Source organism: Rattus rattus, chromosome 3 (genome assembly GCF_011064425.1).
Source record: "Rattus rattus isolate New Zealand chromosome 3, Rrattus_CSIRO_v1, whole genome shotgun sequence".
Taxonomy (NCBI): Eukaryota; Metazoa; Chordata; class Mammalia; order Rodentia; family Muridae; genus Rattus; species Rattus rattus.
This window is the reverse complement of record NC_046156.1, coordinates 136,910,799-136,932,939: the sequence shown is the minus strand read 5'-3', so window position 1 is coordinate 136,932,939 and position 22,141 is coordinate 136,910,799. Positions and strand designations below refer to the sequence as shown.

Below are 22,141 nucleotides of genomic sequence, written 5' to 3'. Positions count from 1 at the left end.
GGTAGTTGAAGACAAACACTGAAGTGGTCATGAAGAGAAGTTCAAGTTTGACACCATGAAGAGAGCTTCTATAAGACTATTGGTAAAAGTGCAGCCCAGTTACAGCGGAAGACCCAGCATTTTGGAAATTCCAGTATCCTGGGATGACCACCAAGCAGCAGCAGAGGTAGAGTGGAGCCAGCTAAAGTCCAGAAGACAAAAGAAGAAGCTTCAGAGGTCATAGCTGAAGGAGTGATGTAATCCCTTTGGAGGATTCCAGAAGGTTATGAGTGGATCCCAGGTAATTGGATATTGAGTTATTTATGTTGTTAGAGTTTAGTTTTGCTTGGTTCAGAAAATGATTATGCTATGGTCCTTCCATCTTGAAGGATGTATTTGATTTAATTTTGATTTTTAAAAGAGCTCACGATGGAAGGAATTTAAACTTTAAGAGAAATTTTGGATTTTTAGAGAGATTGAATATTTTAGAGATTGAAATTTTAATGCTTTTGAATTTGTAAAGATGATGGGATGTTTAAATTTATATATGATTTTCATATGATATCTTGGAGATGAATAAGAAAAGAAAGATGTGGTTAATAATGATAAATTTGTATGTCACATTGAAAAGGCATCAGTTCTGTTAGCTAGTCTTTTTAAAATTTTAACTGGTTATTTTCTTTATTTACATTTCAAATCTAATGCCCTGTCCGAGTCTGCCCTCCAAAAACTCCCCATTCCATATCACCTCCAGTTTGCCTCTAAAGGTGGTTCCCACACCCACCCACCCACTCCCAACTCACTGCACTACACTCGGGCATCAAGCCTCCACAGGATGAAGGGCCTTGCCTCCCACTGGTGCCAAATAAAGTAATTCTCTGCTACACAAATAGCTGGAGCCATAGACCCATCCATGTATACTCTTTGGTTGGTGGTTTAGTCTCTAGAAGCTCGTGGGAAGTCCAGTTGATATTGTTGTTCTTCCTATGGGGTTGCAATTTCCTTCAGCTCCTTCAGTTCTTCCCCATACTCTTCCATTGGGATCCCTGGGCTCAGTCTGATGGTTGGCTGTGAGCATTTGCATCTGTATTAGTCAGATGCGGGCAGAGCCTCTCAGGAGACATCTATACCAGGTTCCTATCAGCAACCACATCTTGACATTAGCAGTATTGTTGGGATTCCGGTGTCTGCAGATGGGATGGATCCCTAGACGTGATGGTCTTAGGATGAACTTTCCTTCAGTCTCACTCCATTTTTTGTCCCTGCATTTCCTTTAGAGAAGAACAATTCTGGGTTAAATATTTTAAGATGAGTGGGTAGATATACCCCTCACCTGAGGGGCATTCCTATCTACTGGAGGTAGTCGATACAGATTCTATTTCCACCTTGTTGGGTAATTAAGTTAATGTTTTTCTCATTGGGGCCTGGGAACTTGGTTTCTCCATCTATGTTAATTGAGAGTTTTGCTGGATAGAGTAACCTGGGCTGGCATTTGTGTTCTCTTAAGGTCTTTATGACATCTGTTCAGGATCTTCTGACTTTCATAGTCTCTGGTGAGAAATCTGGTGTAATTCTGATAGGTCTGCCTTTATATGTTACTTGACATTTTTCCCTCACTGCTTTTAATATTCTTTCTTTGTTTTGTGCATTTGGTGTTTTGACTATTGTATGATGGGAGGAGTTTCTTTTCTGGTACAATCTATTTGGAGTTCTGTAGGCTTCTTTTATGTTTATGGACATCTCTTTTTTTAGGTTAGGGAAGTTTTCTTCTATGATTTTGTTGAATATATTTACTGCTCCTTTGAGCTGGGAGTCTTCACTCTCTTCTATACCTATTATCCTTAGGTTTGATCTTCTCATTGAATCCTGGATTTTCTGTATGTTTTGGACCAGTAGCTTTTTCCATTTTCCATTATCGTTGACAGTTGTGTCAATGATTTCTATGGAATCTTCTGCTCCTGAGATTCTCTCTTCTATCTCTTGTATTCTGTTGGTGATGCTTGTATCTCTGGCTCATTATCTCTTCCTTTGGTTTTCTATTTCCAGGGTTGTCTCCCTTTGTGCTTTCTTTATTGCTTCTATTTCCATTTTCAATTCCTTCACCTGTTTGTATGTGTTTTTCTGAAATTTTTTCAGGGATTTTTGTGATTCCTCTCTATAGGCTTCTACTTGTTTATTTATGTTTTCCTTCATTTCTCTAAGGGTATTCTTCTTGTCTTTCTTGAAGTCCTCCAGCATCACAATCAAATGTGATTTTAGATCTAGATCATGTTTTTCTGGTGTGTTTGGATATTCAGTGTTTGCTTTGGTGGGAGAATAGGGTTCCAATCATGTCATGTAGTCTTGGTTTCTGTTGCTTGGGTTCCTGTGCCTGCCTCTCACCATCAGGCTGTCTCTGGTGTTACCTTCTACTATTTCTGACAGTGGCTAGACTGTCCTATAGGCCTGTGTGTCAGGATTGCTGTAGACCTGTTATACTGTTTTCTTTCAGCCAGTTATGGGAACAGAGTGTTCTGCTTTTAGGCGTGTAGTCTTTCCTGTCTATTGGTCTTCAGCTGTTCCTGTGGGCATGTGTACTGAGTCTGCCAGGTAGGTTACTTGGATCAGAAAAGTTGGTCTTACCTGTGGTACTGGGCCTGAAGTTGCTTCTGGAGTGCTGCTTTTGACCTCTCCATGAGGGCATCAATCAGAAGGGCCTGCCCCGCCTTTTCCCAGGCCCCTGTGCACATTGGTCCCAGATGGCTTTAGGTGTATTCCTCTGGAGTCAGAAATGTGGGCAGAGTGTAGTCTTTTCTGGCTTCCTATGCATTTCTGCCCCTCTGAAGGTTTAGCTCTCCCTCCCATGGGATTTGTGTGCAGGAAGCTGTTGACCGGGTCCCTTCAGGTCCGGGCAGTGTCTGGACTGCAGGGGACCTGCTGCTTAAGTGCCCCTATCTTCCTGTTCCCAGAGGCCCTATACAGTTTCCTCTTGGGCCAGTGATGTGGGCAGGGGTGGGCAGTATTGGAGGTTTCTTCTACTCTGCATTCTCAAGTGTGCCCACCTCTCTGAGCGTTGAGCTCTCTCTCACTGTGTTTGGGAGCAGTGAGTTGTGGCCCGGCATCAGTGAGGTTCGGGCTCCAGCTTGAATCATAAATTTTTTTTTTGGATCTTAGTTCTTATCTTTATGCCTTTCTTGTTCTCACACACAAACCTCATCTACTCACTGGTAACCTATAGTTCTTTGACCTCACCATATTTTACCTGGCTTCTTTTTCAACTCAGTTCTGTGATTTCTTTATTGCCCATACCAACATGTAAAATTGATGATTATAGCTAAAATTTTGAGAATTTTCTTTGATTCCTTGCTATACTCCCATTCTGTGTATCTTACTTAGACTAGTCCCCAACCCCATTATGTGTAAATATCCACTTTCTTTTTATTAACTATATCTCCACAATTAAATTAGATACAAAAGATACAAAACCAGGAGAATTGAATTCATTTTAAAGTCATGGCTAATACCATCAAATATGGTTCTAGTCTTACTTACTTCATGGCAATACTGCTACAGGATATGCCTCTATTTTTTGAGGACAACTTATTTCCTTTTGTCCTCAAGTCTCCATCATATTCATTCTTCTCTTTGTGGTGAAGTTTCTTACTCACTGAATAAGCAGCAGGATGTAGAACACTTTTTCTATCTACTTTCCATCACCTTCCATTCAGCCTTCTAGTCATCACTACTAACTAAATGCATGTTCTCCACCAAAAGCCATCTCCTCTTCCATAATGAAATGTTACCTTCTCAATGAGTCCTACCATGAAGACATTCCTTAAAATTTCTCTCCTAGTATTCCTTGTTCTCTTTAGAGTGTTACATTTTTCTGTACCAATTGCCACCATCTCACAGGGAAAGCATTCTGACTATATTCATGTATTAATTAATGATGGAATTATATATTGAGTAAGGAATCATTTGAGGATTTGGTTACTGTGTGATGATCAGAGCATCAGAATGTGTTCTTGAAACTCTATAGTCTGTTATACATCTGGGCTGTGTGGTAGAATCTACAGCTTCTACACAAACAACGGGAACACTGTGTTATTATGTCGAGCACTGTAGGTAGTTATAACACAGTAGTGGAGTTTGGGCATCTAGGCACATACCAGGAAGAATAAAATATAATTTTGAGGATAAAGAAATACTTGGATAGGAACTGACCATGAACAGAGATTGCAAGGCAGGAATTCACTCTGATGAGTGAGTAATGGAGTAATGCTGAGTGTAAAACCCAGGATATTGCTATGTATCTATAGATTTTATACATACTACAAAGGTATTCTATACCTCATTGTGTGAAAATAGATTCTTCAGTAATTGTTCACTTTAGTTTAGTGTAATTTTATATTTTATAAACTTCGAGTTTTATACTTTCAATTCTTTCTTTAATAACAAACTAATATTACAAAGCTGTACAGAATATTTTCTTTCCTTCTATCTTTCACTTTGTAAGTATTTGATATTTTCAAATGTTAAAATACTTTTATTATGGATGAGTTAATGACTCAAATTGCTAAATGGCCTGTCATACAGCATGAAGCTCTGAGTTCACATAACTAATATTCACATAAAAAACTGGGCTTGTGTCTTAGTTAGGGTTTCTTTGCTGTGAAAGAACATGACCAAGGCAACTCTTATAAAGAAACACATTTAACAGAGGGTGGCTTACAGTTTCAGAGTTTTGGTCCATTATCAGCATGACAAGAAGCATGTCAACATGCTACTGAGGAGCCAAGAGTTCTACATTTTGATCTGTGGGAAGTAGAAGGGCACTCTTCTACAGTGGGTGGATTTTGAGCATGTAGAGATGTCAAACCCTGTCTCCACAGTGGCAAACTTCCTCAAGAAAGATCAAAGTTTTCTCAACAAGACCGTACCTTCACATAGTGCCACTTTTCACTGGCCAAGCAAGCATATTACACCCAGGACCCTATAGGTTTGTTCAAATACATGACTTTATTGAGACCATACATGGCTATAACATAATGTAAAATAAATTTAGTACAACTTCAAAAGTCCCCATAGTCTATCAAAGTCTCAACAATGTTTGCAAGTTCAAAGTTTAAAGTCCCTTCTGAGATTTGTACAATCTCTTAAATGCAATTAACTTTAAAGTCAAAATAAAAAAATCACCTATTTTCATCAGTACAGAATATACATTATCATTTTAAAATGCCATACTGAAGGAATACTGTACCAATGCAAGACAGAAAACCAGCTGGGCAAACTCCAAACTCAATATCTCCATGTCTGATGTCAAAGTGTTTTTCAGATCTCCAACACCTTTCATCTTTGTTTATTGCAACAAAGTTCATTCTGTTGGGCTGTTTATACTTCCTGTTAACAGCTTTACTTGGATGGTATCCCATAGCTCTGACATCTCTAACAACTTGAGATATCCAAGGCAACTACAATTTTACAGCTTTTAATTCTAATACCTGACATCCACACATGAACTTTGGGCTCTTCCAAAGGGCTTGGGTCACTTCTCCAGCTCTACCTTCTGCATCATTCTAGGATGTGGGTGACCCCACTCCACTGTTGCTGCAGGTCTTGGTGGTCATTCCCATGGTACTTGCATCTTCAATGTGGGTGGGGTCTTCTGATGCAAATGGACTTCACCAATAGCCTCTCATAAGCCAAATGTCAAATTCTTTATATGACTGTTTCAATCTTAAGCTATCAACTGTAACTGAGCCTGTACCTTCACAAATCACCTTTCCTGGTTTTTCACAGTGTCAAGCCTCAGCTGCTTTCCAGAGCCCTTCATACTATGGTGATTCTTCCATATTATCAACTTTGTTTGCCAGCACAATATCCATCTCTGAAACACAGCTTTTTAAGCTCAGAAAACACTTCCCAGAGGATTTCACCTCAGTAATAGTTGTTGGTCTCTTTTTAATCACTGATAACTTCTTAGCTCTATCTAACTAGCATCAATTGTCCCATTAACCCTGTCTACTTTTGATTTTAGAGCTACATGACCGAAACTGCTGAGTTCTGCTATTTGTTGGTTCTAGAACATACCCCTCTTGTCCTATTACATCTTCACCAGCTTCCTGTCTTCTATCTCCTTCACTGCCTAAGATTGGCTGTCCTGGAATATGCTCTGTAGACTGACCTTGAACTCTGAATCTGAATGTCTCTGTTTCCTGAGTGTTGTGATTAAAGATATATACCACCACACCACCTGGACCTAAGCTTTTCTTTAATTCCTTTTTACAAGATGTTTGTAAGTTCTGAATTATAGTTAATTTCAGGTATAATCAAGCTGAACAAAATGCTCTTCAGAAGGGTGAATTATAGGACAGAGTCTATGCCAGCCCATTTTCAGACTTTCTTTTTCAATACAATTAATCTGAATCCCTTTACCTTAGCCTCAGGTAGATTCTTCAGATAATGCTAAAAAATTAGACACATTCTTCAACAAAATATCACAAGAATAATCTCTAGACAACATACTAAAATTCTTCTCTTCTACACCATTTTGATCCAAGTGCCCCAGTTTACATTACCCTCAGCAGCATTGTCTTCCATGCTTCTACTAGTATGATCCACTAAAACTCTATCTGAAGCACTCAGCTGCTTTGCTAATACCAAGTTCAAAAATTCCCATTTCTCCAAACAAAAGCATGGTCAGGTTTATTATAGCAATTCCCCAGCCCTTGGTACCAACTTCTGTGTTATTTGAATTTCATGTGAAAGAACACCATGACCAAGGCAACTCTTATAAAAGAAAACATGTAATTGGGGCTGGATTACAGTTTCAGAGGTGCTGTCCATTATCACTGTGGCAAGAAACATATCAACATGGTGCTCAGAAATCCAGAATACTACATCTTCATCTGCAGGCAAGAGAAGGGGACTATCTTCCATAATGGGTAAAGTGTGAGCATTATGAGACCTCAGTGGCAGTCTACAGTGACAAACTTCCTCAAATAAGGCCACACCTTTCAATAAGGACATTATTCTTAATATTGCCACTTTGCATGGGCTAGGCATATTCAAACCATGGCTGTGCACTTCTGCAACAATAGCAACAGTGAAGGTATGGATGGGTAGATCCCCAGAAATCTTCTTGGGTTATGGGTTGTAGTGAGAAATCCTTTCTCAAAAAGTAAAGTAGAAAGCTATAATAGAAGACAATTGATATCAATCTCTGGCCTATAGATGAAATGTGCACAGATGTGAATATGCATACAATACACTTACATATAAAATATTTTTACTTTTGAACTTTTTGTTGAACATAAAGATAGCTATGTACATTACTCTGGCTTGTATAATCTTTCATCTCCATACTTGGTAGTGTTCATGGAAGTACTATCCCCTTAACTATTTCTTCTAAGAGTAGTATGTCCTAATGACCTGTATGAGGCTCTCGTTGAGGAAGAGTAACTCCTCAGCGATTTGTCTATGGATGTTTCTTAGTTTCTTTCATATATTTGTATGTGAGCAGATGACACACCAACATCCTTCTCTATTAATGAAAACCTTTCTGACTTAGGATTCTTATTTTTAGACTTTGTTAAGGAATCATTGAGTTTTGAAAAATCTTCTTCTAAGTCTTTCATTATAAGTTCCTTCACAACTTTTATCACAAGGTACAGCAAACAAACAAACAAAGGCCTCTCTTGACTCTTTTCCTTCATTACATGCTCTCTACCAAAAAGATTTTTTACACGTTTTCATCAAAAGGATCCATTACTGTATGTGTTTGTTGAAGAAAGGACTGATGCATTGATTGTGACTGCATTTCTCATCAATGATACCTCACTTCTTTCCATTGCAAGGAAAAATGTCCTTCTATCCATTGATGTTTTCTAATGCTCAGAAAAGTTTCTAAAATATAATAACTATTACTAAATGAGGAGAGGAATGAATACACTTTGTTTGTGTCAGTGAGTTTGATTATTCCATGGATTAAACATCTGGAATTTTCTAGTAGGAAACTAGAAAGTAATCTTGGAGTAATATATAGACTTTGGATTTATTTCCATAAAATTGAACAGTGAATAAAGGTGTAGGAAAGAGTTTAGTGAGACCAAAAATATTCATTGATATTTTCTGTGGAGGGATGAAGACATTTGTGGTTTGAGTAAACAGTTCTGTTCCTATTGTATCTTTGATGGTATTAGGTGTGAATAATTTTAATTGGATACTTTTTGTTTATGAATGTTATTTTATTGAAAATAACAATATTAACAAATATTTAGGAGAAAGAAAATAAAATAATGGTGAAAGTGGAGATAGTAGGGAATTTTCAAGGATCATAAAAATGTAGTTTAAATAACTATATTCCACTAAACTAAAAAAATCAATTAATTTCTAGATTTATATGGTCTGCCAATGGTAACTCACAAAGAGAGACTTCATTTAAGTGGGTCCATATGATCTAGAGAATTAGAAGAATTAGTTAAAAATCTCCTAATTAAAAAATAAAACCTAGGATTTTCCTCCAAAATATTGTTAGAGTTTCCAAAACTAACACCAATAGCTCTCAAATAATTCAATAAAGTAAAAATGAAAGAAAAATTCATTTTTATGAAGCTTTTATTTTATTTTATACCTAAACCAGATAAAGACAAACAAAAGAAATGGAAAACAATGGGCTAATATTTCTAATAAAAGTTTTCAGTGAAATACTTGCAAACTGAATTCAAGATAAGATCTAAATGATTATCCACCAAGATCAAGTAGGCTTCATCCCATGGATGCAAGAATAATTCAACATATGTAAATCAACAGATTTAACCCAGTACATAAATAGACTCAAAAGCTTAAATCTCATGATCATTTCATTAGATTAAGAAAAAGACTTTTGACAAAGTATGACATCCATTTATGATTAATGTCTTACAGAATAAAGGGATTTGGGTAACAAACTTTAAATAATAAAGACAGTTTCCCTCATCCCCCAGCCAGCATCATTATGAATAAAAAGAAACTCAAAGTGTCTCCATTAAAATTAGGGACAGAACCAAACAAGGATGTCAACTCTTTCCTCTCCTCTTCAATACAGTGCTTGAAGTCTTAGCTAGAGTGAAAGGAGACAAAGGAAGATAAATAGGAAAGAGACATGAAAGTATTCCTCTTTACATATGTTATGATAGTATACATGTTATGATAGTAAACTTTGCTGCTAAAGTTGTCAGCAGTCTTACAACTAAGAAGCACATTTAACAAGATAGCAAGATTTAGAATTAATGTGTGGAAACTAATGGTCTTCCCATATACAATTGACAAACCCACAGAGAAAGAAATCAGGAAAACTATATTATTCACAATAGCCTTAAAAATACCCTGGGGGTAAGTATAACAAAGGAAGTAAAAACAGTTAAGCAAACAAACAAAGCCATTTACAATGAAAACATTAAGACACTGAAAAAAATTGAAGAAGATGGAAAGATCTCCTATGCTTTTGGATTCATAGGATTAATATAGTAAAAATAACCATCCTACTCCAAACAATCTACATATGTAAAACAATATCCATAAAACTCCAAAACAATTTTTTACTAAAATTAAAAAAAAAACATTAAATTTTATATGGAAACACAAACAACCAGGAACAGTTAAGATGATATCTAATAATAAAAAACATTGCTGTTTTTCCTGGTAATGGGCAAAGAGACACCTTATTAAGGTGTTCTTAATATCAGTCAGAAGCAGAGCAGAATGATAGTCCCTTGTTCACCCAGTTTGATTCCTGGTTTCATGATAAAAGCTGTCTTATGCCTAGGACTTATAAAAATCAAGTCAAATAAAATGAAGCCAGACAGCTCAATGCTAAAGGAAGAATACTGACAGAGTGCTACAGAACATCACACTACTCACAGACCTGCTCTCCAGGGAATAGCCAAGTAGGCCACAGACACTCTCTTGCCCTCATATCATCCACAACAGGAGGAGGATTTCACCCAGGGGTCTGCCAACCACATGGCCAACTGGAAGCAGGAACCACCACAATGTGCAGTTATGTGGTAGTCAGATAGGAGAGGAGGAGAAGTGGAACAGCTTGAGCATTGTGCAGAGAGATGGAATTGGAAGTGAAAGATAGAGAGGAATAGCGGGTTACTAGTGGCCAGCCTCACCACCTGGGACCATGGTGAGACCCCAATCCGAACTGCAGCAGAGGGCCATGCCTGAGTCATTGGCAACATGGCAGAAGTCAGTGTCAATATCCATGGCTCATATTATCACTAGAGAACATAGAATTGTCCCTGGTTCAGGCAGCAGGAGGGGACCACCTCAATGTCCAGGGGTGGGCATAACTGGCCCCATATGTCTCTAGATGTGGTGCTCTGGAGAGCTGACCCAATTTCTTATAATTGGCAGCACTCAAGAAAGGGTGCCCTGCCCCTCACCCAGGCAACACAGTAGAGCTGGTCCTGCTAGTGGGGGTGTGAGAGAGCTAGTCTCTAGGTTATGAGTGTGAGAGAGCTGACCCTACCCTCATCTTCCTTGAGGTGGCATGGGCACAGAGGTAATCTGTCTACTCTCTCTTCTTACCACCTCAAGAAGTCATGAAAGCTCTGGTCATAAGCTTAGTAGAGCTAGTCATGTTGCCCCTCACCAGCTACAGCACTTGGAAGAACAGGCTCTATACTTAATCAGGATAGTGTATCAGAACTGATCCTAGTGTGGTGGGGCGAGCCATCGCTGAGGATGAAAGCTTGAAAGAGCTAGTCCTATCACTCATCTGCAGTGAGCTGGCATGAATGAAAATCCAATATTAACAGTATAGCAGAAGCCAGGGACCTTGAACCAGACCAATGACTCAGTCCAATGAACATTTGCATGTAAAGATTTGTGGACAAAAGGGTATACTATGTAACACACAATGGTTCACTACAGGTCATACAACAAGATGTTTTCTATGCTTTGATGCTTTGTTTTTATTGCTGTGGTTTTCATTTGTTTGCTAGAATGTTTTATTGGGGTGCAGCTACAAGGAAAAAGGAGAGATATGAAGGGGCAGGGGCATAAGTGGATCTGAGGAGATGAGTGGACATTGTGGAAAAATATAAAAATAACAATAAAAAGTTTTAAAAAATTGTTGGAATTATCATCACAAATTTCACTGTATGCTACAGAGCTGTAGCAATTAAAACAGCATAATACTAACATAAAATGATTAGGTGAATAGATGAGAATTGATAATCCACATATAAGCCCACAATCCCGATTTTTAACCAAGAGCAAAAATGCAGATTGGAAAATAGACATTATCTTTAAAAACAGGTGCTGCACAAACTGGATAGCTATGTGTGGAAGAATGAATCTTCATGCTTACTTCTTACCCTGCATAAAACTCAGCTGCAAAAGGATCAAGGACTACCAACTAAGACCTGGTCCAGTCTCTGATAGAAAAGTATGTAAGAAATAAGAATGAACTCATTGGTATAAGAATGGACTTTCTGAACAGGACTTTTATGAGATGAGTGGCAGTTTTGTCAAACCTGGCTGCTTCTCAAATAATCTAGATGGAGACCCATTGATTAATTCAACAAGCTTTAAGCACAATAACTGAGAAGTTATTTCTAACACTTTGTGCTATGTGGCTACTTCCCAGCCAAATGCTCTGAGTTACTTGCATTAAACATCTCCTTTGTACACTCTGATGTAGTTGTCCGTCCTCATGGAGAACTTAATTGATGACTCCTACCTATTCATGCATGACCTCATTGAAACTGTCTCCTTTATTTTCTACATTTGTTTTTTTCTTTTTTAAAATTTTTATTGGATATTTTATTTATTTATAATTGAGATGATGATGGTCTCCTCCACCCACCCACTCCTGCCACCCCTTCTTGGCATTTCCGTACACTGGAGTATCTAGCCTTTCCAGGACCAAGAGCCTGTCCTCCCACTGATATCCTATAAGGTCATCCTACTTATGTAGCTAACACAATGTGTCCTTCTATGTGAACTTTTCAGTTGGTAGTTTACTGCCTGGAAGTTCTGGGGGTCTGGATGGTTGGTATTGTTTTTCTTCCAATAGGCTGCAAATCCCTTCAGTTTGTTCAGTCCCCTAACTTCTTTATTGGATTTGCTGTGCTCAGTACATTCGTTGGCTTGTGAGCATCCACATCTGTATTGGTCAGGCTCTGGCAGAACCTCTCAGGGAAGAGCCATACTAGGCTCCTGCCATCAAGCACTTCTTGGCATACACAATAGTGTTGGGGTTTGGTGTCTGTATATGAGATGGATCCCCAGGTGGGGCCATCTCTGGATGACCTTAAAGTAATCTTCCTTCAACAAACACAAAAGTAGACAGCCACACAAACCTAATTCCACATCTAACAACAAAAAGAACAGGAAGCAATGATCACTTTTCCTTAATAACAGTTAACATCAATGGAATCAATTCTCCAAAATAGACTAACTGACTGGATACATACATACGACTAAGCATTTTGCTGCTTACAGGGAAGGCACCTCAATGACAAAGTCAGACACTACCTCAGAGTAAAAGGCTGAAAAAAAAATTCAAGCTAATGGTCCCAAGAGACAAGCTGGATTACCCATTCTAATATAGAAGAAAATTGACTTTCAAGCAAAAGTTATCAAAAAAGATAAAAAAGAACACTTCAAATTAATCAAAGGAAAATTCTACCAATAAGAACTCTCAATTCTGAACATCTATGATGCAAATTCAAGGGCATCCAAATTCAGAAAAGAAACTTTAATAAAGCTCAAAGCACACATTGCACCTCGAAAATAATAGTGGGAGACTTCAACAACCCATTCTCATCAATGGACAGATCATGGAAATAGAAACTAAACAGAGACACAGTGAAACTAGCAGAAGTTATGAACCAAATGAATTTAACAGATATCTATGGAACATTTCCTCCTAAAACAAAACAAAACAAAACAAAAAAACAAACAAAAAAGCAAAACAAAACAAAAATACCTTCTTCTTAGCACCTCACGATATCTTGTCCAAGACTGACCAAATAGTTAGACACAAAACAGGCCTCAACAGATAAAAGAAGATTGAAATAATCACATGAAACCTATCAGGACATCACAGCCTAAGACTGGTCTTCAATAACAACAAAAACAACAGAAAGCCCACATACTCACAGATGCTGAACAACTCGATACTAAATGATAAATTGGTCAAGGAAGAAATAAAGAAATTAAAGAAAAATTTGAATTTAATGAAAATGAAGGGAGAAAATACCAAAACTTATGGGACACAATGAAAGCAGTGCTCAAAGGAAAACTCATAGCTCTGAGTGCTTCAAAAAAGAAACTGGAAAAAGCAAAGACGAACAACTTGACAGCACATCTGAAAGCTCTAGAACAAAAAGAAGCAAATACACCCAAGAGGAGTACAGGGCAGAAAATAATCAAACTCAAGGCTCAAATCCACCAAGCAGAAACATATACAGAGTCAACAATCCAGGAGCTGTTTTTTTTGTTTGTTTGTTTGTTTGTTTGTTTTTTGAGAAAATCAACAAGATAGACAAAGTCTTAGCCAAACTAAGCAGAAGGCACAGAGACAGTATCCAAATTAACGAAATCAAAACATAAAAAGGGAGACATAACAACAGAAATGGAGGAAATAAAAAATTATCAGATCCTACTACAAAAACCTATATTCAACAAAACTGGGAAATCTGGAGGAAATGGACAATTTTCTAGAGAGATACCAGGGACTGAAGTTAAATCTTTATCAGGTAAACCATCTAAACCATCCCATAACCCCTAAAGAAATAGAAGGAGTTATTAAAAGTCTCCCAACCAAAAAAGCTCAGGACCAGATGGGTTTATTGAAGAATTCTATCAGACTTTCAGAGAAGATCTAACATCAATACTCTTGAAACTATTCAACAAAATAAAAGCAAAGAACACTACCCAATTTATTCTTGGAAGCCACAATGACCCTTATACCTAAACCTCACAAAGACCCAACAAAGAAAGAGAACTTCAAACAAATTTCACTTAGGAATATCAATGAAAGATACTCAATACAATTTTCACAAACCAAATCTAAGAAGAAATCAAAGTGATCATTCACCATGATCAAGTAGCCTTCATCCCAGGTATGCAGGGGTGGTTCAATATATGGAAATCTATCAACATAATCCACTATATAAACAAACTCAAAGGGGAAAAACCCCACATGATCATCTCACTGGATGCAGAGAAAGCATTTGACAAATTCAACAAGTCTTCATGGTAAAAGTCTTGCAATGATCAGAAATTTAAGGCCCATAACTATACATAGTAAAAGCAATATACAGCAAACCATTAGCCACCATCAAACTAAACTGAGAGAAACTTGAAACAATCCCACTAAAGTCAGGGACTAGACAAGGTTGCCCACTCTCTTCCTACCTATTAAATATAGTACTTGAAGTCATAGCCAGAGAAATTAGACAACAAAAAGAGGTCAAAGGGATACAAATTGGAAAGGGAAAAATCAAAAATCACTATTTGCAGATGATAATTCTACCTGTGAACTACTAAACCTGATAACTTCAGCACAGTGGCTGGCTATAAAATTAAATGAAACAAATCAGTAGCCTTCTTCTACTCAAAGGATAAACAGGCTGAGAAAAAAATTAGGGAAATGATACCCTTCATAATACTCACAAACAATATGATATACCTACTCTAACTAAGCAAGTGAAAGATCTGTAGGACAGGGGCTTCAAGAGTCTGAAGAAAGAAATTGAAGAAGACCTCAGAAGGTGGAAAGATCTACTATGCTGATGGAATGGCAGGATTAGTATAGCAAACATGGTCATCTTTTTGAAATCAATACAGATTCAGTGCAATTCCCATCAAAATTTCAACTCAATTCTTCACAGAGATAGAAAGAGCAATTTTGAAATTCACCCGGAATAACAAAAACCCAGGATAGTGAAAAATATGCTTAAGAATAAACACATTTTTGGGAAAAAGTCACCCCTGACTTCAAGCGCCATTACAGAGCAATGATCATAAATGCCTTGGTATTGGTACAGAGATAGGCAGGTAGATCAATGGAATAGAAATGAAGACCCACAAATAAACCCAGACATCTATGGTAACTTGATATTTGACAAAGAAGCCAAAATCATCCACTGGATAACAAACAGAATTTTCAAAAAATAATACTGTTTTATGAGGCTGGCAGAATGTAGAGGAATGCAAATTGACCCATTCTTATATCCTTGTACAATGCTAAAGTCCAAGTAGATCAAAAACCTCCACATAAAACCAGATAATGCATTATCCTAGAAGTGAAAGTGGGAAAGAGTCCTGAATACATGGGCACCGGGAAAAATTTCCTGAAAAGAATACCAGTGGCCCAGGCTCTAAGATCAACTATAGACAAATGGAATGTCATAAAATTGAAAAGCTGCTATAAGGCAAAGTACACTGTCATCAGGACAAAATGGCAACTTACAGATTGGGAAAAGATCTTTATCAACCCTACATCCAACAGAAGGCTGGTATCCAATATGTACAAAGAATTCAAAGTTTTAGGCTCCAGAGAACCAAATAACCCTATTTAAAATGGGTTGCAGAGCAAAACAAAGAATTTACAACTGAGGAATCTTGAATGGCAGCAAAACATCTAAAGAAATGATCAACATCCTTAGTCATCAGGGAAATTCAAATCAAAACCACCCTTAGATTCTGTCTTATACAAGTCAGAATGGCTAAGATCAAGAACTCGGGTGACAGCAGATGCTCCTGAGGTTGTGGAGAAAGAGGGTCACTCTTCCATTGCTGATGCGATTGCAAGCTATTTCAACCACTGTGGAAATCAGTCAGGAGGTTCCTCAGAAAACTGGACTTAGTACTACCTGAAGACTCAGCTATACCACTCCCACATTAAAAGATGCTCCCACATATAACAAGGACATATGCTCTACTGTGTTCATAGCAGTGTTATTTATAATAGCCAGAAGCTGGAAAGAACTCAGATATCCTTGAACAGAGGAATGGATACAGAAAATGTGGTACATTTACACAATGGAGTACTACTCAACAAGAAAAAAATCAATGACTTCATGAAATTCGTAGGCAAATGGATGGAAGTAGAAAATATCATCCTGAGTGAGGTAACCCAGAAACAAATGAACACAAATGTTTTGTATTCACTGATAAGTGGATATTAGCCTAAAAGTTGAGACTACTCATGATACAACTCACAGACCAAATAAAGCTCAAGAAGGAAGACCCAAGTGTGGATGCTTCAGTCCTACTTAAAAGGTGGAACGAAATAATCATGGGAGGTAGAGGGAGGGAAGGACCTGGGAGGAAGTGACGAGGGAGAGGGAATAAGGGCAGAGGATCATGAGTGAGAGGAGATGGTGGAGATGTACAGAGGGTCCAGAAAGTGAAGGGAAGAGTGTAGCAATGGGTGATGGGGAACTGGTAGTAGTCACTAGAAAATCCCAGATGCCTTGGAATTAAGTGATTTCCAGGACTCAAGGGGGATGATGTTTGCCAAAATACTCAACAAAGAGGAGAGATAATCTGTAGAGACCATTATTCAGAGGTTAGGCACAGCTTCTGGGATGAGGCCACCCACCCATCTCAAAAATATTAACACAGAATTCCTCTGTCTAAAGGAAATACATGGACAAAGAATGGAGCAGAGACTGAAGGAAAGGCCATCTAGAGATTGTCCCACCTAGGGGTCCATCCAATATGCAGACACCAAACCCAGACTCTATTGCTGATATCAAGATGTACAAGATGACAGGAGCCTAGTATGGCTGTCTACTGAGAGGCTCTGCCAGACTCTGACCAATACAGATGCAGCTGCTCACAGCCAACCAATGTACTGAGCACAGCAAGTCCAATAGAGGAATTACGGGACTGAATGAGCTAAACGGGTTTGCAACCTCATGAGAAGAACAACAATACCAACCATGCAGACCTCTTCTGCCTCCCCTCTCCCCAGAGCTCCCAGGGACTAAACCACCAACAAGAGTATACATGGTGGAACCCATGACTGCAGCTTCATATGTAGCAGAGGATTGCGTTATCTGAGATCAATGGGAGGAGAGACCCTAGATTGAGGGACTACTCAATGCCCCAGAGTAGTGGGGTGCTTGTACAGTAGGGTGGGAGTGGATGAGATGGTGGGGAGCATCCTCATAGAAGAAGGGAGAGAAAATAGTTGAGGGGGTTTGTGAAGGGGAAACCCAGAAGGGGTACAACATTTGAAATGTAAATAAATAAAATAACCAATACAATAAATAAATAAATAAATTTATAGCTGATAAAGATTGTACTCTCTAGGCTGCTTTTTTAATTGTGTGATGGTGTCATTTGCTCTACGGAAATTTTTAGCTTCATTATTTTCCATTTATTTACTAATTTCTGGTCTTATTTCTTACCCTATAAAACCTGTTAGAGGTTTGTCTTTTGCACTGTTTGTTCTGATGCTGATTTCTGTGCTCTAAGATGTAGCTACAGACTGGATATGAACACTGCCATGAATATTAAAGAATCTTTTGTATCACCCTGTTGGAAAGAACACATTCTAGGTACTTCTGATTGATTAATAAAAAGCTGAACAGACAATGCTTGGGCAGAGGAAATAGAAAGGCTGAACTGATCACAGCTGGTGTCCCAGGAAGAAGAGCCAGAGAGAAGTAGCTCAGGACAAGTGAGGCAAAGGTCCGAAAGAATTAATCTTGATACTTAACTCTTACCCTGCGTAAAACTCAGCTGCAAATAGATCAAGGACCATAACCTAAGACCTGCTGCCAACTGTGATAGAAAAGAATATAGAAAAATTGCCTTTCCTTCTGTCTCTGCTCCACACTTTGTCTCCATATTTCCTCCTTTGAGTATTTTGTCCCCACTTTTAAGAACTAAAGCATCCACACGTTGTTCTTCCTTCTTTTGAGCTTCATGTGGTCTGTGAATTGCATCTTGGATATTCTGAGCTCCTGGACTAATGTCCACTTATCAGTGAGTGCATATCATGTGTGTCTTATATGACTGGGTTACCTCACTCAGGATGATATTTTCTAGTTCCATCCATTTGCCTAAGAATTTCATGAAGTCATTGTTTTTAAGTGCTAGTATATGCTTTCTTCAATTTCTTTATGCAGCCACTCAAAGATATGAACTGTCTTCTTAGGACTGTTTTATTGTTTTCCATAAATTTGGGCATGTTGTACCTTCTCTTTCAATAAATGCTAAAGTGTGTTTGATTTCTTTATTAATTCCCAAACCAAGTTAGCATTAGAGTTGATCAACTCCCCTGTGTATGCCTTTTTTTGTTATTGAAGACCACCCTTAGTTTGATGTGATCTGATAGGATGTATGGGATTATTTGAATCTTCTTGTATTAATTGAGGCTTGTTTTGTGTCAGAGTATATGGTCAATTTTGGAGAAGATACAATGAACTGAGAAGAAGGTATATTCTTTTGTTTTAGGGTGAAATGTTCTATAGACATCTGTTAAATCCATTTGGTTCATAACTTCTCTTATTGTCTCTGTTTAATTCCTGTTTCCATGATCTTTTCATTGGTGAGAGTGGGTTGTTGAAGTCTCCCACTATTATTATGTGAGGTGCAATGTGTGCTCTGAGCTTTAATAAACTTTCTTTTATGAATGTGGCTGTCCTTGCATTTGGAGTATAAATGTTCAGAACCGAGAGTACATCTTGGTAGATTTTTCCGTTGATGATTATGAAGTGTCCTTCCTTTACCTTTTTGATAACTTTTGGTTGAAATTTGATTTTATTCAGAATGGCTTCTCCAGCTTGTTTCTTGGGACCATTTGCTTGTAATACTATTTTCCAGCCCTTTTACTCTGAGGTTGTGTCTGTCTTGGAACTTAGGTTCCTTTCCTATATGCAGCAAAATGCTGGGTCCTCTTTACTTACCCAGTCTGTAAGTCTGTATCTTTTTATGGGGAGCTGAGTCCATTGATGTTAAGAGATATTAAAGTTCAATGAATGTTGATTCCTGTTACTTTTTTGTCCGAGGTGAAATTATGTTTGTATGTCTCTCTTCTTTTGTGTTTGTTGTGAGTATATTAATTTCTTCCTTTTTCATGGTTGTAGTTTCTCTCCTTGTGTTGAAGTTTTCCATTAATTATCCTTTACAGGACTGGGTTTGTGAAAGGATATTGTTTATGTTTGGTCTTGTTATGAAATATCTCAGTTTCTCCATCTATGGTAAATGAAACTTTTGCTGGGTATTGTATCCTGGGCTGACGTATTTGTTCTGTTAGAGTCTGTATGACATCTGAACAAAGACTTCTGGCTTTTAGAGTCCCTGTTGAGAAGTTTGATATAATTGGGAAAGTTCTGCCTTCATATGGTACTTTTCCCCTTACAGCTTTTAGTACTATTTCTTTGTTTTCTGGGTTTGGTGTTTTGATTATTATGTGACAGGACTGATTTCTTTTTCGGTCCAGTCTATTTGGTATTCTGTATGCATGTTGAAGTTTACTGGAATCTCATTCTTTTGGTCAGGGAAGTTTTCGTTTATAATTTTGTTCAAGATGATTGCTGGCCCTTTGAGTTTGGAATGTTTGCTATTTTTATACCCATTACTCTTAGGTTTGGTGTTTTCATTGTGTTCTGAATTTCTTGGATGTTTTTTGTGAGGAGCATTTTGCATTTTACATTTTCTTTGACTATTGTGTCAATTTTTTTCATCTTTCTTAAATGGGGTATTTCTTATTTACTTTTAAAATGTTATTCCCTTTCCTGGTGTCCAGGTCCACATCACCCAAACGCCTCCTCCCCTTCTATATTGGTGTTCCCCTCCCCATCCTCCCCCCATTACCACCCTCCTCCAAGAATCCTGTTCACTGGGGGTACAGCCTTGGCAGGACCAAGGGCTTCCCCTTCCACTGGTGCTCTTACTAGAATATTCATTGATTCCTACCTTTTGCCCTGTTCTAAAACTGAGGTCAGAAGGAGTCCTGCAGGGTCAGTCCATCATATAGTCTTTCCACTTTACCAATGGTACCATGTGTGCTTAGGTCCCTGGAAGTTCCATCTGGTTTTTTTTTTTTTTTTCTTTTTTCTTTTTTTTTTTTATTAACTTGAATATTTCTTATATACATTTTTTTATTAACTTGCATTGTTGTTCATATGGGCTCTCAAGTCCCTTCAGCTTTTTCAGTCCTTTCTCTGATTCCTTCAACGGGGGTCCCGTTTTCAGTTCAGTGGTTTGCTGGCATTGTCTTCAGTTCCTATGTGTTTGAGATATTGGGCTGTGTCTCTCAGGAAAAGCTTTGGCTTACATCTGATTCCTGTTGGGCTGGATGATAGTTTCTTCTTGCCTCTGTTCTCCATTCCACTTTGTATCCTCCTATCCCTTCCAGATTAGGGTATTCTTGTTCCCCCCAGGAGAGGTATTAAGAAGGAATAAAGCATCTGCATTTTTCCCTCATCCTGCTTTGGTTTCATGTGTTCTGTGCATCTAGACTAATTTGTTGAACATTTGGGCTAATTCGCATTCCTTGTTGTGAATGAGTGAACATACCATGTGTGTTTTTTCTGTGAGGATTGGTTTATCTCAACTCAGGATGATATTTTCCAGTTCAACCATTTTAGCCCCTTTTGTCTAGGAATTTTTTCATAAAATGTCATTGTTTTGATTAGCTTGAGTAATATTCCATTGTGTAGATGTAACACATTTTCTGTATCCATTCCTCTGTTGAAGGGCATCTGGGTTCTTTTCAGCTTCTGGCTATTATAAATAAGACTGCTATGAACATAGTGGACCACGTGTCTTTGTTATATGTTGGGGCATCTTTTGGGTATATGCCCAAGAGATATCCTGGGTCCTCAGGTAGTTCAATGTCCAATTTTCTGAGGAACCTCCAGACTGATTTCCAGATTGGTTGTACCAGACTGAAATCCCACCAACAATGAAGGAGTGTTCCTCTTTCTCCACATCCTTGCCAGCATTTGCTGTCACATGAGTTTTTTTATCTTAGCCATTCTCACTGTTGTGAGGTGAAATCTCAGGGTTGTTGTGATTTGCATTTCCCTTATGATGTTGTAAAGGGTGATAAGAATGGATCAATCTGCATTCTTCTACATGCTGACCTCCAGCTGAACCAGCACCATTTGCTGAAAATGCTATCTTTTTTTCATTGGATTGTTTTAGTTCCTTTGTCAAAAATGAAGTGACCATAAATGTGTGATTTCATTTCTGGGTCTTCAGTTCTATTCCACTGGTCTATCTTCCTGTCTCTGTACCAATACCATACAGTTTTTATCACTATTGCTCTGTAATACTGCTTGAGTTCAGGGATAGTGATTCCCACAGAATTCCTTTTATTGTTGAGGATATTTTTAGCTATCCTGGGTTTTTTGTTATTTCAGATGAATTTGCAAATTGTTCTGTCTAACTCTATGAAGAATTGGATTGGTTTCTTTTCTGTTCCAATCTATTTGAGTTCTGTAGGCTTCTTTTATGTTTATGGGCATCTCTTTCTTTAGGTTAGGGAAGTTTTCTTCTATGATTTTGTTGAAGATATTTACTGGTCCTTTGAGCTGGGAGTCTTCACTCTCTTCTATACCTATTATCCTTAGGTTTGATCTTCTCACTGAGTCCTGGATTTCCTGTATGTTTTGGACCAGTAGCTTTTTCCATTTTACATTACCTTTGACAGTTGTGTCGATGATTTCTATGGAATTTTCTGCTACTGAGATTCTCTCTTCCATCTCTTGTATTCTGTTGGTGAAGCTTGTATCTACAGCTCCTTGTCTCTTCTTTTGGTTTTCTATATCCACGGTTGTCTTCCATGTGTGCTTTCTTGATTGCTTCTATTTCCATTTTTAATTCCTTCAACTGTTTGATTGTGTTTTCCTGGAATTCTTTCAGGGATTTTTGTGATTCCTCTCTGTAGGCTTCTACTTGTTTATTTATGTTTTCCTGCATTTCTCTAAGGAAGTTCTTCATGTTTTCTTGAAAGTCCTCCATCTTCAAGATCAAATGCCATTTAAATCTAGATATTGCTTTTCTCTTGTGTTTGGATATTCAGTGTTTGCTTTGGTGGGAAAGTTGGGCTCTGGTGATGCCATGTAGTCTTGGTTTCTGTTGCTTAGGTTCCTGTGCTTGCCTCTTGCCATCAGGTTGTTTCTGGTCTTACCTTTTTCTGCTATTTATAACAGTGGCT

The 22,141-nt window shown here is 38.0% G+C and overlaps 1 pseudogene; it reads right to left on the bottom strand.

The window, feature by feature from the left end:
* Window positions 1-786: 786 nt before the first annotated feature.
* On the bottom strand, window positions 787-21,906 carry LOC116897011 (annotated as a pseudogene).
* Between the last annotated feature and the right edge of the window lie 235 nt (window positions 21,907-22,141).